Genomic DNA, 10521 nt, shown 5'->3' with positions numbered 1-10521 from the left:
GTAAGAATTGTACCTGCTGCCCCCAATTGCATGATCGTAAGAGGCGACTAAATTTGGGACCTTATCTCTTCTCTCCTTTCTAAATAACTTTCTTCTTCCTAATGTCTCCCTTGACAATGCCTCACTTTTGGCCATTTGTTGAGCGTTCGCCCCTGTGAGGAAGGCTTTGGGTTCTGTCCCCTGGCCGAGACATACCAAAGTCTTTAAAAATGGTAGTTTCTACTCCTGCTTAACGCTCAGCAAATTAGGAGTGGGACGACTGGTTCGCCCATTGTCAGTATAACGTGACCGGGTGGAGCGTCCTGCTGGATGTCTTCGGCAGTATGTTTCAGTGAGGTAGCACTATAAAGTCGGCATCAGTTCCGCGCTATCATAAGGAGACAAACACGAACATATCGCAGCCTCCCAAAAAACACACACATACACTACATGCATGCATCTTGCACACAGGGGAGGCCGTCATTAAATGACCTTAGCTGTTAATAGGACGTTTAACAAAATCAAACAAACATAATTTGTATGAAGTGAAAATGTGATGATGTACGAAGTGTTAAAGTAATGTTTCATATTTTATTTTTCCAAAGTTTATGAATAAGGTAAATTGTATCATTTATAAAAATGTGTAAATTTGAGATTAAGTTAAATGGGATGATGTAATAAACCATATCATATAAAGTGTAAATGACGTTTGTCTTGTTTTTCTTGCCTTTAACTTTGTCTTTGATTCTCCTTTTCTGGAGGCAGCAGTGGCATTTACCTCTGTCTCTCATTTACCTCTGTAAGGCACATTTTGTTCATGAGGTGTACATCTCTAATAAGAAATAGAGACTGAAAGGAAATGGTCTCTTTGGTGTAAAAGGAAAATCTTTTTTTTTTGTGAAATTTTAGAAACGGGCATTACTCCATTGAAAAGTGTTGGTAAACATATAGAACCTGATTTTTGGCTGTAATAATTTGGACCATAGTGAGCTTTTGCTGTACGGTCGCGTTGTCCGTCGTCTGTTCGTCCGTCAACTTTTCCTTTAAAACGCTCCTCGTCCTGAACAGCTTCATGGATTTTGACAGAATTTGGCCTGGTGCATCATTGGGCAAGGGTACTAATTTTGTATAAACTGAAGGTATGGCCCCTCTTGGTGCAGAGGGGTTGGCCCAAAATGTGGGTTTAAGTCTTCCTCTGTACCATTCGAGGAATTGTATCCTATTATTTGGCCTGGAGCATCCTATTGGGGATTCTGTGTAAACAGTGTGTGTGGCCCCTCTGGGTGCAGAGTTGTGGGGATCAATAGGGGAATTTGAGGTTTAAATCTTTAAAATCATTCTGCCCCTGTACAATTGGAAGGATTTTGTGTGACAAGAACAATTTCCCATGGTTCCTTATTATTCAGGTAAGCTATACAGGTCCTCTGGACCTCTTGGTTTTTGTTCATATGTGAAAATGCACCCATCAAGGGTAAAGTTGAAATATTGCAAAGTCGTTGAATATATCATTTACACTGTTGTGTAAAATTGTTATCTTGCTTTTTAAAATTTAATCATTTCTTTGCTTTTTATTTGCTGTATATCTTTTAATTATCTCAATTTACATGTATATTAATTTTATGGCTTGTTATTGAAGCTTTCAATTACGCTGCTGTGATGATATGAAGTTTCCTTAAATACTGAAGTTATCGGAGTAATGTAATAAAATCATAATTTAATGAAATAAATTTGCGCAAATATTACATTTCCAAATATAGTTAAAAACTCAAATTAAAGGAATTATGTGAACATGCTTGTTAAATTTGAAAATTTGTTCTTGGAGTTGTATTCATTTGTTTGTTCCTTTCCGCATCAACGCATAAGGTAAGCGTCACCGGACTTCGGGTTTACTTTTACACACAGCTGGATGTTGTCGTCACCAAAACTGAATAACACAACAAATATTAGGATATTTCACCTGCTATTTTTTAGAAGTCTGCTTTCACCTTCGTTGCTTCTGCTCTAACTGGCATGCGGATGAAGTGCTTACCGACATCACAGTTCTTGAGACCTGACTTCAGATATTCCTACGGAATCGCCAATGAGACGGAAAAATGCACCGGTTGAAAGGAAACGGAGGGTTAACAGCACTTGCTCTAGGAGAGTTAGTGAAGTATTCCTATGTGTTGGCCTGGCAATGGCTGTCTGTATCAGATCCACTATATAAAACAATGTCTCATGAGAAAACCGATACCTGGAAAACGTTTCTTCTCTAGACCTTCCGTCTTTTTTTGTCTCCTTCGGCGTCTAATTCTTGCTAACGTAGCCATATTTGAGGTTGCTATGTAGCTCCCTCAAAAACTTGAGGAAATTCTTAGTAGGAAAACTACAGATTTTACTTTAATACAAGTGAAATTGAGGGGAATCTCAGGATTTAAGGAAAATCTCTTGAGTTGGGAAAAACGAGAGGTTTTGAGTTGAAGTTATTTATAAGTCATTTTGAGGAATCTCAAATGACTGCCTGGAGTAAATTAAGAATAACACAATAATGAAAAATCTCGCACTTCCCCGTTTCAATACAAAAGCGCCTTTCTGAGTTCATCCCGGGATTTCCTTCAAATAAACATTTATAAACGAACGGCTCTAAAATCGAGGAAAGTTGCAGCAGCATTGGGTTGTTGGCAACTTATCTTTTTCCTGCCGATTACCAAATAATGCATTTATTTTTACAGCTGAAGCTACTGCCGTTGGTCTGGCTTTGGACGAAATTAACAAAGCAATAAATTGTTCTGACTATTTGTCGCTACAAAAAGGTATTAAAAATCGGAATTTGAACAATATTCTCATACAGAACATCGACCTTCGTATTAACAGAATTTTATTGTTTTGCCAACTGATCTTGATTTGAGAAGGAAGATAAAGCTGCTAAAGCAGCCCTTAACCTACAACCGAAAGATGTTAAACTGCATTTTCTTCTGATTTTAAACCTTCTATAACAAATATTAAAACGAATTGGCAAAATAAATGGTCTGACGAATTATACAGAGTTATTTGCAATTCAACCTAATGTGGGTTCATGTGCGACGTGTAGAGCAGACCGTAGAGAGGAAATACATACAAATATACACAATCATTAAACATCAGAAGATATCATACATACAAATCGCACATTATAATGAGAAAGAAAACAACTTCTGATTATCACCACATAACTGATAATCAACATGTCATATAAGATACATCACGTCTGACACATTTGCGTTTTTAGCGACTTCTACTGAGGTCGGGGAAACAAGTCAATATACGGTGACTCTCCTACCACGGATGGTCACTTATGTTATATCGTTGTCTCGACTGTGTCCATATCTACAACTTTATGTGTTTACATACCTCTAATCACTAAAGTGGAACCGTCCAAGTCATTTAAATCCATAATATATCCATGCTCCGCCCATAAATGTCTGTCAATTTTCCTCTGCGAGATCTCTGGCTGTACGTCACGTGATAAGGGACGGATAACTCTAATAGTAATACCACAATTAACATTGTTTACTTCACAACATCGGGTTTATGCGAGTTTCTGTGACGAATGTGTTCTGTTTTTTGTTATCGATAATACTATGTATTGTGAACAAATTCACATCAACAACACTGAGACTTCCAGTCAAGTATCGATCTCTCTGGATGGCAGAAAACAGTGGCACATCGACAAGTCACTTATTTTTTTTATTTTTTTAATTAATTAGTCATCATAATGTCTCCCTTCATATGGATTATAATCTTAGTCTCCCTTTGTAAACCACGTGGAGAGTTATAACGACAAGATGGAGGACCGTTGTTAACACTGGACAAGCTTTTTTGAAATAAATCGTGGTTTTAAACGAATGTCTATTGATTTAAAACTGAACAAGTTTCCTTTGCTGAATTTTAGATCTGTGACTGATGATACAAACGGTTATACTTTAACTCCTAGCAAGAAATGTGTATGTCAATCATGTGCTTCGATTTGTACAAAAATCCATTCTGCAAAATCAAATGTGAACTCTGATATTAAGGAATTTGAAGACTCATGTGAAGACTCCTGATCTTCAATACCCCTGCTATCTAAACAACCTTCACCAACCAAAGGATTTATTGACAGTCCTATAAAATATATTACAGACTCCAAAAATATGCTTCTATATAAGAAGAGTCGTGTTGCTAGGGAGGCATTTGTAAAATTTAACAAAACGTTGTGAGGGCAGAGTTGAAAATAATGGAAAAAAAAACCAGAAAATCTTCTTCGATGTCCATTAACCGTGGAAAACATTAACAAGTTCTCTTGGGGGAATGTCATCAGACAATTAGAAGAAGATGCGCCATTGTTGAGTTCGTCACTAAAGGCAGCTATCACCACTCCACGTACAGACAGATTGTAAGTTTACAGCTGTCGTTTACGATACGACCACATGTCCCAGGTATTCTGATACACAGGTAACACGGACAAAACATTTCTTTGATCATATATTTTTATAAAACATGCACATAGGACTGATTAAGTGAAACTGTACTAAATAGATGATATTATTTCTAAATAGAAGTGATTTTATATTTCAGAATTATCTCCCCTCCCAAGACGATTTCACTGGGCTGAAGGAAAGGATGGAAATAAGCACACAGATGATAGTCTGTGCCAACTTTCGCTTCTTCGAGGACCTCCAACCACCTCAGCAACCACAGCACCTCTATTCTGAGGAGTCAGCGAAGAAGTCTGAGATCGTATATATATATTATATTCTGTGTTTGGTACATACAATTCAGCCATATTACATTAGTAATACATTCTGTACTATGAATTCTTCATCATGATACTTTAAAATGAATTTTGAAAAAACAATCAAAGTACCTGGTAACTTTCAACAATTTCAAAACAAAATTATTTAATTTCTATTTTTCACGCTTATGTTATTTATTAAGCATTTTTTTCATTGACTTACAGGTCAATCTTGGTGTCATCCAGGAAAACCCGTCATCTTGCAGAGGTGTGATAGAAATCTGTAAATACCTCAACCAGTTTGTGCCAACCACGGAGGAAGGTATCATACCAAATCATTTGTCATGGAGACCAGCTCAGTGTAGAGAGGATGGTGGATGCCAAGCTGTCCATGTCCTGTTCTAAACAGCCCATGGACCGTCTTATAGGACTGGTACCAAGACCACAAGGGTTTCATAAACGATGCATCATATTGCAGGTGAAAGTCTTAATTGTAATTTTGTAATTTTCCTAAATTTACTCCCAACCATCCAACCATCATTGATCCTGTGCTCCCTCTCCAATTACCCTCCATCCTCAGAAATTATAGTATTATGATATAACAATGAAAATAGAACCAAAATAATCATATTTAAGTGTTAATAAGATGATTTATTCAGTATGTTGCATATAGCAACACTATAGGTGTTAATTAAACTATTCATCTTTAAAGAATTATTTGTCATTCCATTCAGGCTTTTTTATATTAAATTATTACATTTTCCCCTTTAGGATTCCATGAACATTCTCGTTGCTCCAAAGAGTACTGGCGCCAAAGGGACACTCTCTCAGATAAAAAAAAACAAAAAAACCCCGTTTTGGCCACGGAAGTGTTAAGAAAAAAGTACCGGACTGTACAAATCATGGGGTGGAATTTTGGAACTTCGTCACTGAGGGATATATTTGCTTGCTGGTGTGCACATTGTATGATGCACAAAGTGCTGATGATCTACATGTGCCACCTGGAATAGACAAGTCAGCCTTTATGAAGCAAGTGAGCAAGCGAGTGGTGGAAATGGTATGGCCCAATATAGACCATATGTCAATTGAGCAGGCAGCAGAAGCAGGACAGACCTTGCCTTGTGATGATGATGAGCAGTCAGATGAGGAGGTAGACTATGACAGTGATGTGATAGAAGGTAAACTATATCATTGCTGTAATAGTTTTGTTAGACCTGCAGTCAGAATATATATTGTGGGATATACAATTTTGGTAATGATTCATATATCAGAAATATTCTGGATCAAACATAAATTATTATTACCCATTTAAAGTAATCTGAACTTGACTTTCCTAACAATAAATATATTCAGTCGGGCAGCATCAAAATAAGTAGTTTACAATGGATCGGGGCAAAATCTGCTTATTTTTATACTTATATTATACATATAAGATAATTCAATAATATTTCAACTTGATTTAAGGATTTTTCAAACCCAGAAGAGTCTCCTGATTGCTCAAATATTGCTGCCACTGACTGCTCTTCCGTTGACAGCAAAAAGCAACCTCATGCTCATTTCAATCAATACAGATGTGCTGTTGTCTGGAGGGGTCTGCTCCTTTGGTGCAGACAGCAGCAGAGAGGGAGAACAACGGCCCAGTGATGTTGTCAGACTGGCGGCTTGACATACTGCAATTCTGAGCGAACAACCATAACAAATATCTTATACTTGAGCATCGGTTACTTACTGGTAATTATAAGCTCGGCTCAGAATAAGGCAATTAATGAAAAACATATTAAAGTTTTTCTTAATCAAGGTTTCAAATATTTTATCAAAGATGTGATAAATATTTCAGCAAAACAATATTCACAGTTATGTATTGAAGTAAATGTCAATGAGACATACAATGTAGTATGTTTTGGAGTATATTTAAATTTAAATTTTACAACTTTTCAGGTCTTAATCGTTGGCTTCTAAAGAGATTNAGTGAATGTATTTCTGAACAATGAATTCAAAAGTAAGTAGAAAATTAGTAAAAGTAGTAATGGCAAGCTAGCGTTACCAGCAATGCAGTATTAAACCGAGACTCCAAATAACACCAAACATGGTTAGTGGCTGTATGGATATCCTCTGGCACATTAAAATGACCACAGACCAAAAATTCTAACATGTTTTTGTATGCAATTCCTTTCATTAGAAAGCATATACAGTTTAAAGAATGAAACATTTATGTTGTTTATTCCACTTCGAGAACAAAGTTAAACCTTTTTTCTTATAATAATAATAAGGTTGTTGAAATACTGTACCACTATTAAAATACAGGACACTGTCAATTCCATCTAAAAAATAACAGGAACTCTTTGTATTACAGTTCATTCATTTATTGATTTTTTTTTATCACAGCTAACCTGAAGAATGCATATGGATAGTACATTGACAAACAGGTGTCCTGGTGCAGTTAGATTATAGGCAGCCTAGGAAAGAAGCTGGAGGCAGTGTTTCAGGCTGAGATTGTTAAAAAATATGTATCTAAATCTAAAAATAGTGGGGTCGGACATGTTGTTGACAAATTCGTTAAAACATATAGGGGAGACGAACTGTTCGAGACCATACCTGAAAACTGCACAATGGTTTTGAAAACTTTTACCATGCCATATCAGTTAAACTGACAGAAAAGTTGCAAAATAGATTAAGGAAATACTCCGAAATTCCTTCCAGAGAGGAATATATCATGTTGGCTCATTTTAAACAATTATGTGTAACATGAGAAAGAAAAAAGCTACAGGGAGACCGAGATTTGAAACTTGGACCCTCCGAAATATACAAATTGAGCAACCTGGTCAGCGAAGATCAATCCAGTCCAGTTCTGCTACATACGTTACAAACATGACAATAACGCCAAAAGTAAAGCATTGCTAAGCAATGTGCCTCTTGCAATTTGTTATTACTGCAGGTAACAGGTATTCTCAAGCATTACATGCACACTTTGCTTTGCAGATACTGCAGTTGTCACAAGCACATGTTGCACATTTTGAGTTGCATCTCACTCTGGCTTAATGTTTGTACCCAGCTCACACAGTTAGGCATGTCGTATGCAAACATTATGTTTTGTAACATTTTGACATACTGCTCTCATGTCTTGGCTGGCATGCACTAGTGAGGTACGGTACGGATAGCAAAGTAATACGCCATCCCTACCTGCCCTCCAAACTTCCTGCCAATATTCTAAAACAGAATCACATGCCCCCCAGTGAAATACAATCCGTATATCTGGTATGTTAATACCCATACCAAACTCAGTGCAAATAATTAAGCGTATTTGACTGTCTGGTTTAGTGAACTCTGTTATTGTTAGTCTGTGTGCCTCATCCCTGCATGGAACATTCTAATTAGTATAGTATTTCTTGTTTTCTCTTTGCCAGTGTATGCTTCCTCTCTAATTTCTCCCAATAATATCCCGGAACAGTTTCCGAGCAAATCCCAGAGACCTGCAATTACAATATTGACATAGGCTAAAGGCCTCTGTATATTATGTGCTTAACCGAAATATGATAGTGACAATATTATGATGTGGGTAGGGATTATTTAAGGGGAGGGGCTAGGCTAGGTGGTAGCACATGATTTGCAGAAGAGGATGCGATCCTCTGGCACACTGAAAAGTTGTAAGATCGTAAGTCACTGGCGTGGACTTGAAACCCCGTAAACTTGGCCTGCTGCTCATCAGATAATTCCACCAATGGGGATATTATAAACAAGTACGAAGAAATTAGAGTAAAATAAATTGCATTCAGGATGAAATGGGTTATGGAGCCCCATCTCACTACTAACAAAACATAAGAGAGTTCTAGTGTAAGTTTTCATACAAACATTGATCTCCCCATATTTTTTGTTTTGTATATTTAGTAGGACTTGCAGGCAAGGGAACTACCACTGTTCTAGCGAATGTTTTTTGTCAAAAAATGATCCGTTTAAACTATTGTCAAGCACTTGAAAAAAGTTTTTAAATCATAATTACATATTGAATGAAAAAAAATATATATAATAAAAAAATAGAGTAGAATGTAATGTAATTTTAGCATTATATATTGTAGATTGGATTTGATTGAAATTAATGTATTTCTTGGATGATATATCTAACAGAAATAAATTATGTTTTACAGCCAGCTATTGCATCCCACTATTTCTTTTTTATTTAATATTGAGTGGCATTTACCTTTGACAGTGTCTGGTTCCATTTCTTGGCTGGTGATGCATGTAGCTTTTAAACCATGTTTCTGCGCATTGCTACACTGATCTAACATCAGACTTTTCAAAGGGGATATCGCCAAACTTGTGGGGAGACTCTCATGGTGTTTCAGATTTAAAATAAGAGATTGCAAGTAAAAGCAGATGCTTTCCCCAAACCCATTGGGTAATACACGAACACAATTTTTCTTTTTTCTAGGATATGAGAAATTACTTTTTTCTGTCGATATTTTTAATCAAAATTAAATTAATATGTGCCTCTGAATCATAACTATCTTATCAATACCCATGTCTATTCTCATCATGGTATTGCGTAGCCACTCTAAATCGAAAATGCTCACGTATAGTCTAACTACTGGCTCAACATCTGAGAAGGATAAATCATACAATATATTATCCATTTTCAAGTACTTCCTCCGTACTGATTTACCCATGCATACTTGTGCTGATTACAACAGAGGCAGCAGCATCCTCTGCATCATCACGAGGACAAAAAAGGTAAATAAATCTAGCTGCCAGAATGGAATGCATCTGTTCTAAAAATGAAAATTCAAGACGATTTAAGGACGTGCCTCCATATGTGTTCTTGTATTTGCCTCCATGTGATAGCGCGGATCTGATGTCGACTTTAAAGTGCTACCTCACTGAAATACCATGCCGACGGCACCCAGCACAGCATTTCGCCTGGTCACATTATATTGACAACGGATGAACCAGTTGTTCTCATTACCCTTAATGCTGAACATAATAGTTTGACTGTTATTTATACTTATTATTTATGTGTCCCATTTAAAAATTCACAGAATTTATTCCACAATGAATCAGTTTTTATTAAAATGTCTTTCTGTTTCTTCGGCATGGTATTTCAGTAAGATAGCATTTTAAAGTCGGCATCAGATCAGCGCTATCGCAGGGAGGCAATTACACAAACATACCCTGCCTTCAGCACACATGAAGGCACGTCTTTCAATGTCCTTAGCTATGAATAGGACGTAAAACAAAATCAAACTCCAATCGGATCCATTTTAAGTTGGTGTGCTTGCCTATGCATTCCGCCCGGTCACATTATACTGACAATGGATGATTCACTTGTTGCCATTCCCCTTAATGATGAACGCTAAGCAGGGAATAACAACTACCATTTTTAATGACTTTGGTAAGGTCATGCATTTGAGAAAAAATGTACTTAGAAGTAGAAAGATACCAAATATAGTTAAAAGAGGCCCGTATCCATTGGAAACTGCCCGTACCGATAGCTGTGTTTGACAATGCAGCCAATGGAGTGGCCTCCTGTCTCATGTGTAGGTCACAACCTTAACTTGGCCGTTCGATCAACTCTTGCCCTCGACGGGATACAAAAACTTGTGGCGAAGGGTCGGAAAGTTGTTTATTTTTTTCATAAAAGCCCATTGGCCAGTGGGATTCTTCATGAAAAACAAAAAGCACTGCTGCCAAAAGAGTACCAGGGACACAAATTAATGAACGATGTGTCAACGAGGTGGAGCAGTACATTGGACATGATGTCCAGGCTGTTGGAGCACGCACCTGCTCTCCACGGGACATTGACCGAAAAATTAGTAAAA

The 10521-nt window shown here is 37.0% G+C and overlaps 1 pseudogene; it reads right to left on the bottom strand.

Annotated features, from left to right (window-relative positions):
- LOC110451431 overlaps window positions 1-3391 on the bottom strand; it is a 6530-nt pseudogene extending 3139 nt beyond the window's left edge.
- Window positions 3392-10521: the final 7130 nt, after the last annotated feature.

Source organism: Mizuhopecten yessoensis, unplaced genomic scaffold (genome assembly GCF_002113885.1).
Source record: "Mizuhopecten yessoensis strain PY_sf001 unplaced genomic scaffold, ASM211388v2 scaffold6015, whole genome shotgun sequence".
Taxonomy (NCBI): domain Eukaryota; kingdom Metazoa; phylum Mollusca; class Bivalvia; order Pectinida; family Pectinidae; genus Mizuhopecten; species Mizuhopecten yessoensis.
Note: the sequence above shows the minus strand (reverse complement) of the source record. Positions and strands in the feature narration are given on the sequence as shown.